Source organism: Tamandua tetradactyla, chromosome 5 (genome assembly GCF_023851605.1).
Source record: "Tamandua tetradactyla isolate mTamTet1 chromosome 5, mTamTet1.pri, whole genome shotgun sequence".
In the NCBI taxonomy this organism is placed as follows: domain Eukaryota; kingdom Metazoa; phylum Chordata; class Mammalia; order Pilosa; family Myrmecophagidae; genus Tamandua; species Tamandua tetradactyla.
The window spans coordinates 51,307,356-51,323,684 of record NC_135331.1 but is presented as its reverse complement, the minus strand read 5'-3'; the positions used below and the strand labels follow the sequence as shown (position 1 = coordinate 51,323,684).

The window sequence follows — 16,329 nt, the reverse complement described above, 5'->3', positions numbered from 1 at the left end:
TGCCCCAAAGTGTGAGGGATACAGACTGGTAGGTAGCTTACACACATACGTCCATGGCCACCAAGGGGCTGACTGTCCAGGTCAGCACAATCCGAACCTTGGGAGGCAGTCCAGACCCAGGTGGGGGCACACCATGGATGGCTGGGAACAGCTCCTCTGGCTGGAGCTGCAACGGCTCAGGACAAAGGTGGACGAGTTGCTCTTCTTGCTGACGCTTGTGTCTCCTGGTCAGTGGCACTTCAGGTAGCTGGAGACTCAGCAGAGGAAGCGCTGCATGAGTTCATGGAAGAGGTGGCCTGTGAAGAGCATGTAGATCCAGGGGTTGCAGTGGCTGTTGAGACTGGCCAGGAGCATGGCTATGATGAAGGCTGAGGCTGAAGGGCAGGGGTGTGGGAAGAAAGGAGAGAAGCTATTATTACTGGAGCATCCTTGAGATGCCAAGGCTTCCATCCCAATCTGACTTAACCATTGCTTCCTGAGCCTGCATCCAGTACCAGGTGCTGGTCACTAAAGGGCAACTAAAGTGGCAAAGTTTGTCTCCCGTCACTATCCTTGCTCAGGGTGGTGATGGAGGTAGAAAAGGTGTGTTTAGCTTGCCTCCCAAGACCTTGCAGGCTCAACTAAGCCCTGGAACTCTCCCTACCTTTTTTCTAATAGGAAGCATCCCTCAGCAAGAACATACTTGTCAGGGCTCCCAGTTCACCATCATTCACACGGCTGGTATTGAGTCCAGGGTCTGTCCACCCAAGGTTTGCATTCAGCCCCACCAGTGATGAATTACTTTAGCTCCCCAAGTTTCTGTTTCCTAATATTTACATGGGGATGACAATAGTACCCAACCTTCCCAGGAATGCTGGAAGGACTCAAGAGTGGCTGGTACACAGTAAGTGCCTAATAAGTGGCAGCTCTATCACTCCCACATACCAGGCACCCACATAGGCACTAAGGATCCAAAAATACACCGAACCAGAGAGTAGCATGGTGATATGGGTTAGGTGGGTGTGCCAAGGAGAGGGCAACCCTGAAAGAGAATCATGGGTGGTGCACAGAAGAGGGAGACCTCACTGGAAGATGCTTTTGAGTGTTCCAGGCAAAGAAGAGGAGAGTGGAGGGTGCTCTGGGCAGAAAAATGGCTCAGGCAGGAAAAGTTGGTGTCTCCACCAGGGGTGAAATTTAAAATGTGTCTGGGAGGCCATCCCCCTAGGGCACTGCCTCAGGGTGACAATAGGATTTCCATGGGGGAAAAAGGAATGACACTAAAAATTATCTGAGGCAGTGTGCAAAAGATATTTTATCAAGGATTTATTGAGTTTCAGGCAAAACTAAGGATCAGAAATCAACTTCAGGACAGATAGTTTGTCACAAATTCAAGCTTCAATGGGGAGGGAAAAGATCCTAATCCCAGATACTCCAAGCAGAGGGGAAAGAAATTTGGGTCTTAAAGCTGGTAAACAGCAGACATCTTCCTCCAAAAGTGACACTGAGGTCACATCTCCAGAAACCCTCAGGGAAACCAGGACTCTGTGCATAGTAATAATCCTTTTGAGTGAAGGCAACCACAAGAAGCCTCAGGAAATCCACCAGTCTTATGTCTTTTTTGCAAAAAAAATTTACAAAACATTGCTCCAGCCTTCAAGAACTAAGTTCAGGGAAGGACTCCCCACTGGCGACGCTAAAGCTATGAGATGCAGACCCAACCCTCAATGCAGAGATGTCCATAACCTGTCTTCAAGCACCAAGGCAGAAGGGCTATAAGTCTGAGTCAGCAGTTCTCAAAGTGGGTCCTCAGATCAACAGGATCTAATTGATCAGAAATGCAATTTCTCAGGCCCCATCTGAGAACTGCTGAACCAGATCCTTGGGGTAGGGCGAGGCTTACAACTTGCTTTCACAGGTAATTCTGCCACACACTCAAGTTTGAGAACTACTCATCTGAGTAATTGGTGCACCTTTAGAAGAAAAGCAAACAACAACAAATAAAAAGCAAAAATTTTGCAAAAGAGAATTTTTAGAAAGCAAAGGAGGAGAACTAAATCCTTAAGCTAAAATAATAATAAAGAATGGAAACATGAAAGGAAAAAAAAACATTACTGAATCCCTTGCTTTCTATAAAACAATGAAAAAATTTTGCTTTGATTTGATGGATAAGATGATAAATCTAATTCTAGGAACTTCTGGTGACATATTTCACCAACAGAATGAAAAATCATCAACAATGACTCAAATAGGATATCTTCAAAATCATAGTTAAAAAGATAAAAGAGACAAGTCAACACATAAAACTCAAAAGAAAAGAAGGCATTGAGAAGTAAACTATCAGCCACAAAGAGAAGTATGCAGGTGGAAAGAACTGTGAATTGGGAGAGAAGAGAGTATCAAGAATGAAGCTAAGGCTTGTTCTGAAAGGCACCAAATTTTACCTAGCTGTATATAATTATACGGCATAATCTTACCTTTTCATTTAAGCTACTTTATATTTGGCTGTTTTAACTTTTCTATCCTATTAAAAAAAATACTACACAAACATCAACAGCAAAAGAAAAAAAAAAGGAACAGTTAATTAATTCCTAAGTAGCAATGTTTTTCCAAGTTGGCTGGAGGCCTCTGGACTGTAACCAGCACCTCTGCTGCCACCTGGTGGCTGCAGATGAAAATTATTAGGTTGGTCTAGCTCCTTGGGGGATGAAGAAACTTCTTCAGGCTGAGCCTACTTGCCTTAAGCCACCAAATGCTGAAGGTCTATTTGGATGTTTTTAATTTGGCAATACCCTAATCAAAGATATGAGCCCCCAGGAATGGAATTTCAAGCCTCCACAATCAGCTGAAATGAGAACAACTTGGAAATAAACAAAACAGATGCCCTGGAGGACAACTTCACATGGAGGAATGTAAGTGAGCCTGTAAGGGAGAAGGTCCAGGAGCATTCAGGGACTGCCAAGAAGGCAAGAGGAGGACAAGGGAGGTTTCACGGGAGAAGAGGCTAGAAAGATGGTTTAAAACCAAGCTGAGGAGGATCCTGGGTCCAGGCTGAGTGTAACTTTACTCTAGAGTACTGAGTCATGAGTAATGGAGCCACTGATGGTTTCTGAGTAGGCGAGTGCCCGACTCCACCTCAACCTGCTTTCTGTACTCACTGTGTCTTGCCTAGGTCACACATTGCCTTTCTGGCAGCTAGAAAGGCTTCTCAGGATTACAGAGGAGCCAGAAAAGAACAAAGCACATAAAATACTGTCCTTGCATTTCACAGTGCCATTTCCAGTACTGTGTGACAACACCAGCAAAGCCGACCATGGCAATCACCATCCAAGCTTGCACATTTCAAAGCAGCCATCATTTCCATTTTATACATGTGGAAAAGGAAGTGGCTTCCCCAAGGGCACAGACAGCAAGTTACCAGGTATAATGAAGCCTCAAAGTAACGAAACTTTCCATGATTCCGGGCACTTAATAACAGTAAATACTCAATAAAGCATAGTTATTGTCATTTCTACAAAGATGAGTGAGTGTGCAAAAAATTTGCGCTATTTTTCTTTTCAATAGCAAAGTTAGAGCCAACATGTGCAAAACTAGGGGCAAGGCTGCTTCCTGGGCTGGAATCTGAGCCAGCCCAGGGTGGTGCACACAGCATTGGGCCCACCAGCTGAGCTTCTGGAAGCCTCACTACCGTAAGGCTGTGTCTGCTCTGGGTGACCCTTGGGCCAGACCACATGGCCAAGAAGGTCAGCTTTTATATGCAGATTCTTATACTGGCTCAGAAGCTTCCACCTCCAGCACTGATCCTCCCTTTTCAGTTAGCTTGTAATTTTCTGCTAACTGTAAAGCAGTTTGAAAGGATGGGCCATCTTTGGGAGGACAAGGTGGGTGTATGGGTTCCACAAAGTCACAGAAGGGATGGGGGCAGAAACAAAAAGGAAATTACCTATTGTATCGGAATGCCTTTATTTTATTCTATCTAACTGGGACCCTTTGCAGGCTCCTACCTGAGAATGCCTGCTCTTTCCCTGCAGATTCTAGGTATTAGATCTCTGGCAAAGTGCTGAGATCTGTTTTAGCTCATGCACTAGCCTGGACATCACAGTTTGGACAAGCTGCTGTTTTCCTGCACCTTAATTTGTCCCCTCTCCTTTCTACTCACCTGCAAATTCTGGTGAATTGCAAATGGCTCTCTTGGTGTTTGTCTAACTGAAATCCTTACCACATCTGTCTTCTTTCAAAAAATACCCACTCCCTGGATAGCCACTTTGACAGGCATTTATTGAACAGGTGAATTAGATTGGTGCCTGCCCGCTGGGTCTAGCAGGTTTGCAGTGGGTGCTGTGGTGCCCCATGCAGATACCCCTTTGGGAGACAAGCACTTGTGCCCCAAGCTGGCTGCTGAATGCACACAGCTATGTCCCCCCAGGGAATTGCCTTGGCCCCTGAAGGGCCATCCAGCTCCCCAGCTCCTTGGGAGAGGGCCTGAGGCCTCTGCCACAGCTGCATTGAAGCCCAACTGCTCTCCCTGCTCCCTCCTGCTTCCTTCACGGCCTCACTGGATCTGATAAACCCCCTCATGGTCTGTTTCCTGGGAAACCTGACCTCAGACAGGGCAGGTTAATGGCTTACATGTATACAGTGAGTATACATAGCTGTACCTCACCAACCACCACACACTCAGTGGGTATGGTACAGGTGAGGATGCCACGTCATGACAGCCCACGGGAAGTTTCAGCTCACTTTGGTTGGGCAGGAAGGGGCCATCGGGAGAGTAACGCAGCAGAAGAGGAAGCTTGGAAGCCGTCATAAAACATGCAAACTTCTCAGGGCAGGGAGAGGTCCAGAGGTGGGCATTCCTGAGAGCAATAAGCCCATGCAAGGGATCCAAAAGGACCAGGGCCTCTGAGAAGCTCTGAGCAAGTCTGGGTCCAGGCGGTGGGTGAGCTGAGCTGTAGGTGGGAGCCAACACTGCAGAAGGCTTTCAATGCCGCAGGAAGAACTCTGAGCTTTAGCACACTGGCCACAGGAGCCAGCGGTTTTTAAAGCAAGGAAAAGACACGATCAGAAATTCCTCTGAGAAGCTTCCAAGTCAGAAGGGGAAAGAAAGAGAAACAGACTAGGCTTCTCCTAGTTTCCCGTGTACCGACATTCTCTCTCCTCCATGGGGTCCCCAAGGGCTCAGACTCCCCCCCCCCCCGGGTCCCCTACCACATTGTACACAGAGCAGAGAGATGACAAGGCCCTTGCAGAGGGAGGCAGGGCCTGAAAGTAAGAACCCACCCAGCACAGAAGCGTGGGGTCAGGTGGCAAAGCAGGCCACTCAGAGAGGACACCCAGGCACCCAGGAAATCACGGGCTCCAGGGTGGGGAGGGAGAAACCGGGGACACAGGGGTTGGAGTCAAACAATGGGGCTCTGAATCCCCCCCCCCAACCTGCCCTTTTTCTGAGCCATATCTACCCTACAAGTCTTAGTTTCCTTGTCTGTAAAGCACAGGTGACACTTACAAGGTCATCAGAAAGGGGAGAAAAGAGTGCAAAAGGGTTTTGTGAGTAAGAAAGACATATTCGAGTGTTTATTATTAATAATGGACATGAGTGATGATCAACTGCAGTAGTTTTTTTTTTTAGTTCTAAGTTCTGGGGACTCCTGATCCCAGGGCAATTAAAGAAAGTATTTTCTTAACACCTTAAACACACACACACTCTCTCTCTCTCACACACACAGCCCTGGGGTTACCGAGCAAGAAAGGAACCCTGGAGAGTCCGTTTTGGGAAAACTGGTTCCGTCAGTGATGTGAGAAACCCGGAAGGGAAGGCTGCTCCAACCCTGGGTCAGGGCAGGATTTTAGGGTCTTCACGTGAAAAGTCAGTTCTTCCGATCGAGCTTCTCCCACCGGCCTGCGGTCAGCACCTCCCACCGCCGACGGAGCAGGGACTGTGGACCCAGCACTGCAGCGCTGTCCAGGCGGATCCTTCCGGGAAGGAAGAGGAGAGTGGAGGGCGCTGGTCCGGGGGCTGGGCCCTCACGCCTCCCTGCGCTGGTCCCACCCAGCCTCGCACCTGTGCCGGGCGAGAGGTCAGCCTTCCATCCTTCCTCTCCTGCGGCTTCCATCTGTGCCTTGGGCAGGGACCTCAGCTACCTGCCAAGGCCCTGCCCTCCAGGAAAGAGGGACCAGAGCAGTGGCAGGGCTGGTGGGCACAGGGCTGGGGGGGTGGGGGGGATGCTTCAATGAGGTCTGCTCAGGCCTCCGGGGATACGAGCAGTGACAGGAGCACATGTCACCTGCCCTGCAACCCTGCCTCCGGGAGATGAGAACCAACACTGGATTTCCACTTAGAAGCATGATTCATGGAGGGGTGGGAAGCAGAGGCACTGCCGTGGGGTGAGTGCTCCATCTTATCACTAGCCTGGCCTTGCTTGGGGCCCAAGAACTCCCCTGCTCCAGTTTCCCGGCATCCCTTTGGCCTGGTCAAACGAAGCCCGAATTAGCCCCGAGCAGCTGATGGGCAGCTGGTCACAGTCGCCTGCGCTGTTTAGTTCAGGAGGCAAGGAATGGGTTTCACAGGCAATTCAAAGGCATATCTGAGTCAAGTCGAGCTTATCAGCATTGATAAGAGGCCCTCTCCCTCCTAGCATGGGCCTGCTGGAACAAGACATCTCCACCCCTCCCCATGCCACCCCCCAGGGGCTCGGGAATTCCTTCTAATCCCTTATAGGGACTGTGTAGGGATTTGGAACCCAAGGCCTTAACAAGGCTTTTCTTTGACAAATCATTTTAGAATTTATGCTTATAGAAAGTTTGAATCCTGCTGTATATTATAAGATGCCTTCTTTGGAAAGAGCACAATTTTACAAAATTGGGATTGTTCTAAAAATGACAGATGTAAAGCTGTCCCATGACCATAAAGCAGGGATTAAGTGTGCAATGTGTGGGCTACAGAGTTTAGGGTGGGCTCCTATCATGTCGCAGCTCAAATCTGGAGGCACAGTCACTGGGCCAGGTCTAAGGAATAGCTACAACTAGAAGCAAATGACCACTGCGAGACCAGCCCTTTCTTACCCTGAGGGGAACCACAAACAATATGGGCCACACGGGTAAAAGCAAACAGTGGGTTTTGGTAAAGAGGTAATGTATGAAAGCCTGGCTACCCAAAGTGTAGTCACCGCACCAGCTGCATCAGCATCGCAGGGAGGCTCGTCAGAAATGCAGACCCTTGGACTCCTACTTCCGGCTCCTGAGTCAGAATCTGCATTTTAATCAAATCCCCAGGTGGTTCCTCAAATTAAACTTTGAGAAACATCCCTCCAACTGGTTCACATTGTATAGAAAGGAAACAGGGGGTAGATAAAGTTACTGTCCAACAATCTCAACATGGAATGTCCAGCTGTTTCTTTGAACAGCCAGCTCCTACTCATCCTTCAAAACCCCCTTCAAATGTTGCTTCCTCTCTGAAGCCCTCCAGATTTTCCCAGAGAGATAGAATTACCTAATGTTTCCTCAGGGCATTCATCCTACCTGATAAGTAAATACCTCTATTATAGCATCATCTTATCATAGAACTGTTAGTTATGTTTTTATATTCCTCCGTTGGGGACTGTGTCTCTGTCTTGGTCACTAGTAGAGAGCCTGGAAAATAAGAGGAGTTCAATAAGGTACTGACCTGAACTGAAGCATGAAATTAGCAGGCAGGCCATCCTGATAAACTTGCCACCATCACCAGCATGTTGGCAAGGCAAAAAGACAATTTCCCTGCTCAGTGGAAGGAGTCGGCCTCCTAACAAGATGACTGGAGCCAAATGCAATTCCCTCCAGGAAAATGATGTTCACACTCAGATCTCAAGGTCAGGTGGGAGACAAAGAAACAGAATGAGCAAGAGTGACCCTCGACCTGTGAGGTGCAGGCCAGGGGAGCAGAGGCCTGTCACTAAGACCTCCAGCCCAAGGGCAGGACACACCGGCTCCCAGGGGAGCACAAAGGGAGGGGCTGGCAGAGGCTGCCCCTCAGCGGTCTCAGCCAGGACCAAAGGACTATAACTGGCCTGGGAGCTGGGACATGGAGGACACCCTTCTGCCCACCTCTCATGCAAGAACCACCACCAGGGCACTTCCAAAACCCGGAGCCAGAGCCTTCCAGCTGGCCTCCTGCGGAGGTTCTTCCAGCCAAGCCTCAGCTCCTCCTCACCTCCCTGAGCTCTTGCTCTCAGCTTCCTTGGGCTTGGGGAACTTCCATCCACCACCCACTGTGCCCCTCCCACCCACACATATAAACCGCAGCCCCTTTGTGAAACCTCCAAGACGCCTCCTATCCCTGCACTTAAAACCACTCCCAGCCTCCTCACCCCAGCCCCAACTCACTGGTTTACTCCAGGACCCTGACATTTCTTGAAGCTTCTCTCTTTATTTGCAGGGAGATGTTTATTGAGCACTTCCTATGAGCTCATTTCAGCCTCCCCACAACGTAAGGCCTAGTCTTAACCCCAGAAAGCTCAGCGCCAGGGAGGCTCAATCACCTGGCCAATGTCCACAGGTAGAGACTGGCAGACCAGCACACAGTGCAGGCTGAGCAGCAGCTGAGCTCCCAGAACCATCACCTGCCCCTAGCAGGGAAGGGCCCTGTCACCTTTCCTTCTCACCAGGTACCCCTGGCGCAGCTGCCACTCCATGAGTACACCTCAAGGTGACATGATCCTGGCAGGAAATGGAGGCATCTCTTCTAGTGGTCTGTGAGTATAGCTGGCACTCTGTGACCAGCCTCAGCCTGAGCCACCCACTGCTGTGCCTGCCAGCTGTCGGCCATGGGAAGACAGGTGGAGAACTGGAGATAGCTCTTAGCAAACTCCTCACTGGAGGATGGCAGAACCAAGATCAGGTCTTATGGACAGGAGCCTTGGAGACACCCAGTAACTGTCTGTGGAATGAATGTGTTGACATTCAGAGTGCTGGAAGAGAGAGACCCAGCTGGGGGAAATGGAGCACTTCATGAGTGGGGGGCAATGGATGAGGCTGCTCTATCCAGCTGCCCAGGCTGTGTGCTGCACAGCTCCTGGGAGCACCATTCTAACAGATCGTGGTGTAAATGGCAACCCCCAGGGGTGGTGCCGTAAAGCCATCCTGGCTTTGTATTTGGGCTTCAAAGCTTGGATCTCCACAGAAGAGACTGGAGGTGAGCATCACCGTGGTGGCAACAGGTGCAAAGGGAGCAAAGCAGAAGGAACTTGTGGGAAGCAGTGAGCTCTCAGGCCAGGCTGGGGGTGGACCAGGCAGGCTGGCTGGAGCCCAGGGCAGAGGGATCATCTGTGGTGCATTCATTTTTTGAGTATGGGTCCAGCCCATGTCTACATAGCAGATGAAACATGTTCTCAACCAGGGACGAGTTTGTCCCTCAGGGGACATTTGGCAATGTCTAGGGACATGGTGGGAAGTCATGGCTGGGAGGGAGGTGATAATAGCATCAAGTGGGGACAAGCCAGGGGTGCTGCTAAATATCCTATGATGCCCTGACAGTGCCCCCAACACCCACACTACAAAGATTATGCGGCCCCAGGTTGAGAACCTGGCCCTAAACCAAGAAGGCGATACTGGGAAGAGAACGGAAAGTACCTGGAGGAGAGATATCCTGCAGCTCAGGCGGTAGGATCTGTGGGGTGCCTGGCAAAGGGTCAGAGGGGCCTGGCTTGGAACCCAGAGTGCTGAGCAGGTAGGCCCATCAGCAGGCATGATGTTGGTGTGTGTGTGTGTGCATGTATTCCAGAGGAAAGAACCCAAAATGTTGGGACCTTGGGGCCAGTGGAGTGCAGGGCTTTCGATGGGTGTGAGGTGGGGCCCAGGAATCAGTTTTTTATCAAGCGGCCCAGGAAATTCCGAGGGAGAGGGTGGTGCAGCACAGTTGAAAACTGGCTGCCTGGGGAGGAGGGTGAACGGAGTCCGTCAGTTCCTGGTGTGAGGTGACCTGGGTTCAAATCCCAGCTCTACCACTTACCCGAGAGTGAGGTGGAGCAGCTCATCCCTCACTAACCGGTAAAATGGAGACACAGCCTCAGTTTCCCAACATCTAAAATGGGGACAATACCCCCTTGCCTTGCTGCATTTGGGTATCAGGGGTGGTGGGGAGGGGCCTGGCACACAGTTGACACTCAGCAAATGGTGGCTATGTTATCAGCAAGCCCAACGCCTCACTTGTGCTATCATGAGTGGTCACCCTTCTTGCTCAGACGGGAATGACCGAGGCCCAGATGGTCAGGAAATAGGCCCCAGGTCCACACACATCACACACGTGGCAACAAGACCAGGTCACTGAAGGGGGCTCTTGCCACGTCCCGTGGCCATCTCTGGGGGTGGGGGTGGGTCAGGGGGACTCTGGCAGGCAGGGCCTGATGCCCAGGGTCTAGGAGAGCTCAGTTCTAACCCCCACCCAGTTCCAGCATCCAGTGAGGGTCGTGGGTTCGTCCTGCTTCCGACAACTGCCAGTGCAAGGCGGTGGGGTCATCAGGGGGCTGCCACTCAGACAGCACTGACCATGCCAGACCCCTGCCCCACATGCAGCTCAAATGCTCCAGGGACTGTGACGCAGGCAGGGGCAGGCCTGCTCCACTAGCCGCTCTGCCCCGTCTCCCACATCCCCACCTCTTCCCCAACCCACTCGTCCATCTATCAAAAAGGGAAAAACAGGCAGCAAAGTCTCACCTAACAGATCTTGGGTGCGTGCTTATTAATCAATCCTTCGGGGAAGAGGTGCAGAGGCAGGTGGAGAGGGGGTAGAGGGCAGTCACCTTGGGGCAGAAGCCCAAGGAGTAAACATTAACATTAATCAAGAGCGTAAAAGAACTCACAACTGCTTAATCAGACCACAGTGCGGTCCTTAACTGCCCGTCTCATTGGCCCAAGGAGGGCCAAACTTGGCAGCCTCCCATGTCCTGAATGAACAATCTGCCCAGTTTCCTGCCACCCCACCTTCCCCGAAGGCTCTCCACGTGTCTGGTTGAGAAGAGCAGCACCCCCCACCCTCCGGAGCCCGGTCCAGCCACATGTCCCATGGCCCAGCGTCCCTGGAAAGGCGAAAGGCGAGGTGGTGGGCTACACCGGGGCCCACAGGAACAAAAAGGGGCTGGGAAGCTCATTTTACAGATGGGGAAGTGGTTAAAGCCAGCTCTCCTGTGCGCTGCATGCTTCCTCCTGCTCTGACAGATGTTTGCTTACCCCCCAGTGATGGGTCACTCACTTCTTCACCAGGTAGCCAGTACTGATGGGTGGCTGCCCAGAAAGTCCTTATTTCTACTGAGTGGTACTCTACACACCCAGCCCTGTCTCACCTCAGGCTCCCTGCTGCTCCCACGGTCCACACATTTGCTCAACGAGCACTGGCCGAGCTCCCCATGGGAGACACCAGTGAGTAGGGCAGCAGGGGCCCTGCCACAACAGACCTTATAGTCCATCCCTCCAGCTGTCATGAATGAGCTCCTTCTCCACATACAATGGCCTATTTTCTTGTAGGCTCCAGCTTCCAACACCCACTACCCTCCACCTAAGCTCTGGGAGAAAAATATCTATTTCCTCCATCAGGAAAAACTGCCAAGATTCTCAAGGTCAATCCCAGGAATATAAATTAATCTTTTAAAAAGCAGAAAGAGACAGGGGGAGAGAGAAAGAGAAGCGTGGCATGGGTCACATGCACCCTAGGTGCCACAGGTACATACAATCTTCACAGCAAACCCAAGAGGTAAGCTGTGCTGTTTCTGCTGTACAGAGGGGGAGCTGAGGCTCAGAGAGGGTGAACAACTTGCTCAAGGACACACAGGAAAAAACAGCAGAGCAGGCACTAAATGCAGGCCAGCCCGAGCCTGGGGAGTGGGAGCTCCCACCCCCTGCTCTTTGTCTGCACAGTCCCGGGCTGCAGCCAGGCCTGGAAGGAGATTCTGATCCTCTATAAAGCGGAGGTTCCGCCCTTTCTCACGATCTTTTCTCCCTTCAGTGGATTCTGAAAGATACATATGGCTCATCCATGATGTAGGAGTGAGATAATCATTTCGTCTCATTCCTAAACTTCTCCTCCAGGCTCCCAGGCAGCTGAGAGCAGCAGACAGATGGGAGCTACACTTGGCCCTCTGGTGTGGACAGGCAGCACCCCCCACCCCGTGTCCAGCCTGCCCCTCTTCTGTTTCACCCCCACCCACTGCAGGGGGACATTTCATGAGGGAGACACTGTAAAGGGAAAACTAGGGACAGAAATTCAAATGCATCCCAACCGTACCCAAGAAATGCCAACAACCCCCCTGAAATACAAACAATCCCACCTTCATCACCACCTGAACTCCCATTTCATCTCTCACCTCTTTCCTCAGAACGCACCTGGGGTCTGAACCCTCCGGATAAACAGCAAAGCCGGTTCCACCGGGTTCAAGGGAAAAGGCCGGTGCCAAATCTTTGGCTGTGGGATTTGATTATGAAGGATACATACAGGGCTTGTCCAAGCCTGCGGTGGGACGCCACGTCTCCTCACCCTCTCTCTGCAGGTCTCCTTACCAGACCCACCAAATCAGGGCCCTCCCTGCCACCCCGAGTCACCTGGCTGCTTTGCAGGGGAAACCGCCTTAAACCACTAGGAGGCTTCACTTTGTTTTTTTCTCCTCTCATTGTTTTCTCTCCTGAACAGTGGAAATACTGAAGGGGAGAGTATTCCTTTTTGCTTTGGCTCTTGTGAACCTCAGAATCATATGCACAGCTTGCCTTTTGACACAGAACTTTTATCATTATCATCATTATGATTATTGTAATATTATTTCCCTACCCTTTTTTTCCTTTCATCCCAGTTTCCTCCTATTTATTTCACCTAGTCATGGCACCTTAACTATTCTGCTCCTGCCCTCCTCACATTACCTTGGGAACAAGATGAGCTCTAAATCCATAAAGACAGCACTTGGTAGGAGTGGAGGCATATGGGGGAAAGATGTGTTTTATGTAAAGGGAACATCTGGGACTCAGGAGGGCGTCAGAGAGGGTGAGCACGGAGAGGGACTTCGGGTCTCCTGATGGGCCAGGAAAACTGCTGCCAGGGCAAACGTGACTTTGCCATCCTCTCTGTTACCCTGATCTGCTGAGTTTAACAAGATTCCAGTCCTCCAGAGATTCTCAAGATGAAGCTACTGGCAGGAACAAAGCCCGCGACTGCCACACTCCTCTGCCTCCACTGGAGGCCATCTGACCCCTGGGCTTGCCTGAATGATGTCACGCTGTTGGCCCCAAGCTACCCCGACCAACGATTTCACTCCCCAGATGGGCAAAGGCAAGAGGCCTCTCTCGTAAATTCCTGTAGAGCAAAGTGGGGGGCTGTGCATTAATTCCACCCTCCCAATCAAAATCTCTTGAATATCTCCAGCACATTTCTCCACAAGAGGTCAGAGAGGATCGCCGACAGTTCACATCTCCAAATTGACTGCAAACATTTTTATTTCTGAGGACCCAGCCTGCCACTTGCCCTCATCCAGACTGATGCCAAGAGGGCACAAGGCAGACGTTCTGGCTGAGCCACATCTGTCCCCCAGCCCTGAGGTCAGGCACTCCCAGGCAGGAGGGTGCCCGGAGCCCCAGCCCTGTCCCCTGCACCCCTGCTGGGTCTCACACCTGGCCAGGGCTCGGGCTCTGGCCACATCCTGGCTACTGTCCCGCAGCGGCAGTGCCTGGACCTCCCTGCCCCTGTGGTGTGCATGTGTATCCTTCTCAGAGCGCCCACAGAGAACGCTGAGGAGGCCAGGAGAAGACCCGGGTTCCCTATGTGGCACCCACCCTTCCTCTGAATTAGCAGAGCAGCAAAGCTGACGTCCCGTTGCACTCCTGCAGGAGCCCTTCTCTGCCGAAGGTCCGACCACTGGAAAGTCCCCAGAAGACCGGTGGCCTCTACTTTAGCCGACGGTTCTTTTTCTTTCTTTCTTTCTTCCTTCCTCCCTTCCTTTCTTCCTCCCTCCCTTCCTTTTTCTCTCTTTGTTTCTTTCTGTTTTATATTTAAGATGGAGAAGTGAATTGTTTGATGTACTTTTAAAGTATAGAAAAAAAATCTATACTTCATTTAGCAAGTATGACATGTACTGACCATTCGATCTCATTCTTTAGGGAGCAGAGAAAGTGTGAGAAAGGGAAGAGCAGGTGAGCAGGCTGGGAAATGGGAAGCCGCCTCTATAGGGCGGAGGAAGGAAGAGGGGCAGGGGAAGGAAGGAGAAAAAACACTAGGACTCACAGAACAGGAGAGGTGACCGGACTGCAGAGAGAGGGGGGCGGAAACCAGAATATCTGTGGAGTGAATGAACTGAATGCTAAAATATTCTCACGCTAAAAGTGAGAAACTAACCATCAAAAGGGAAAAGGGGTTTTCACCCAAAGTCCACCGCTGCTGAGGGCTGGAGGGAGCATTAGACCCCAGGTCTCCCCAGGATTCCTGAGGAGGTGCTGGTCTTACTACCTCAGTGGTTGCAGTTTGAGTACCTTAAGACCTCTTAGGCTCCTGCCCAGGCAGCAGGTGTGGCTGTCTTGTTGAGACACATTCAGCACTCCCTAGTCATGGACCCTTCAAAGAAGCTTAGCCAGAAGAAAACACTGGGGTCAGGAAACCCAGCTCTACTTGCAGCTCTGCCTCTGACTGTGTGCTATGACTTGCTGTGTGATCTGGGACAAGTGGCTTCGCCTCTCTGGGCCCCGGGACATGCTCTGTTCTGTGTGGCCAGGATGAAACCAGCCTGGTCTTGCTGGGTTCTCACAGCAATCTTTGCCTAGCCCACTCTGGGTGGCATACCACAGGCACTCAATAAATAACGAATGACTAGTACCCCAGCCACTTAGGCAAACCCTGGGCAAATTGGGAGAGCTCAGTGAAGCCAGAAGTCTATGGCCTTGGGAAGAGAGTAGAACAGTTATCAAACTGAATGAAGGCAGCTTGCATCAAAATTCTGGTCTGAGATTTCCGCTGCAGCTGACCTACAAATCTCTCCTTTCATTTCCCCTACTGCTTAGGAGCAGTTGATACTTTTATCATTATCGCCATTTCACAGAATGAAACTCGAGGCACAGGGAGGTTTCTTGGCCAAAGTCACCCGACCAGTGACAGTGGAGGCACAACCCAAACCCACCTCTGCCTGAATTTAAAAGCCCCTTACCCTCTCGAGGGTCCCGCAGCCACCGCGCCCACAGCTCCCAGGTCCCCGCCCAACGCTACCTTCCTTGGGTGCGTCGGCGTCCCACACGCTCCACGTCTGCATGAAGAAGAACGGCGTCCAGCACACGATGAAGGCCAGCACGATGATGAAGGTCATCTTCGCCGTGCGGATCTTGGCCTTGGAGATGAGCTTGACGCTGCTGACCCGCGACGGGGCCGCGCGTCCCCCGCCGCCCCCCGCAGCCCGCCGCCGCCGCCGCCGCGCCCTCGGGTCCCTCAGTGGCCGCCGCCGCCGCCGCCGCGGTCTTGAGCCGCAGATTCTGCCAGATCTTGAAGCTATTGAGGCTGTAGCAGGCGGTGAGCACGATCACCGGCACCACGTGGACGGCGAGCGTGATCCACGAGATGTAGGCCTTGGGCCCCCAGGACTGGATGAAGACGACCCGGCAGTCGAAGACGCCGTCGGCCACCTCGCGCAGGGAGATGTGCACCTGCGGCGCGCTGGCCACAAGTCAGCCGAGCCCCGTGGCGAGCACCGCCAGGCGGTCGGCGCGGCGGCGCAGCGCGCGCAGGGGCTGGCAGATGGCCAGGCAGCGGTCGAGCGACATGAGCAGCAGTAGGTAAGCGGAGGCGAACATGCCCACCGCCTGCAGGTACTTGACCCGGCGGCACAGCAGGTCGGGCCCGTAGAAGCGGGAGGCGATGTCCCACAGCAGCTGCGGCAGCACCTGGAACACGGCCACCACCGGGTCGGCGACGCTCAGGAGCTTCATGAAGAAGAGGCGTGAGCGTTCATGGCCCGTGGTGCGCAGCGGCAGCAGCCCGCACGCGTTGTCGCTCAGCGCCCGGAAGAGGATGAGGCACAGCACGGCCACCTCCACCCGTAACAGGGCCTCGCTGCGCTGCGGTGGTCCCGCCGTGTGGTTGTCCCGGGTCCCCTGCAGCGCCGCGCTCGCGTTCGTCGCCTCGGTTCTCCAGTTGGCGGCGAGGGTACCCTCCATCGACGCGGCCACGTGTGCGCCCCCGGCCTTCGCGTCCTCTAAGGGGGGACGGGGTCCCGACGCCCCGTCCCGGCCTGCGCTGAGGGGCGCCTCATGCTCGGCTCCCCGAGACCCCCGCGGACGGATGTGCTGGGTCCGAGCCTGGAACAAACCGGGGGCCGTAAGGCGCCCGCTCCGGTTCACTGCGGACGCGCATGTGGCGCAGCTGTC

General features: G+C 52.5%; 1 pseudogene; it reads right to left on the bottom strand.

Moving 5' to 3' along the window:
- Nucleotides 1-21: 21 nt before the first annotated feature.
- Nucleotides 22-16,119, bottom strand: LOC143682426 (oxytocin receptor-like; annotated as a pseudogene).
- Nucleotides 16,120-16,329: the final 210 nt, after the last annotated feature.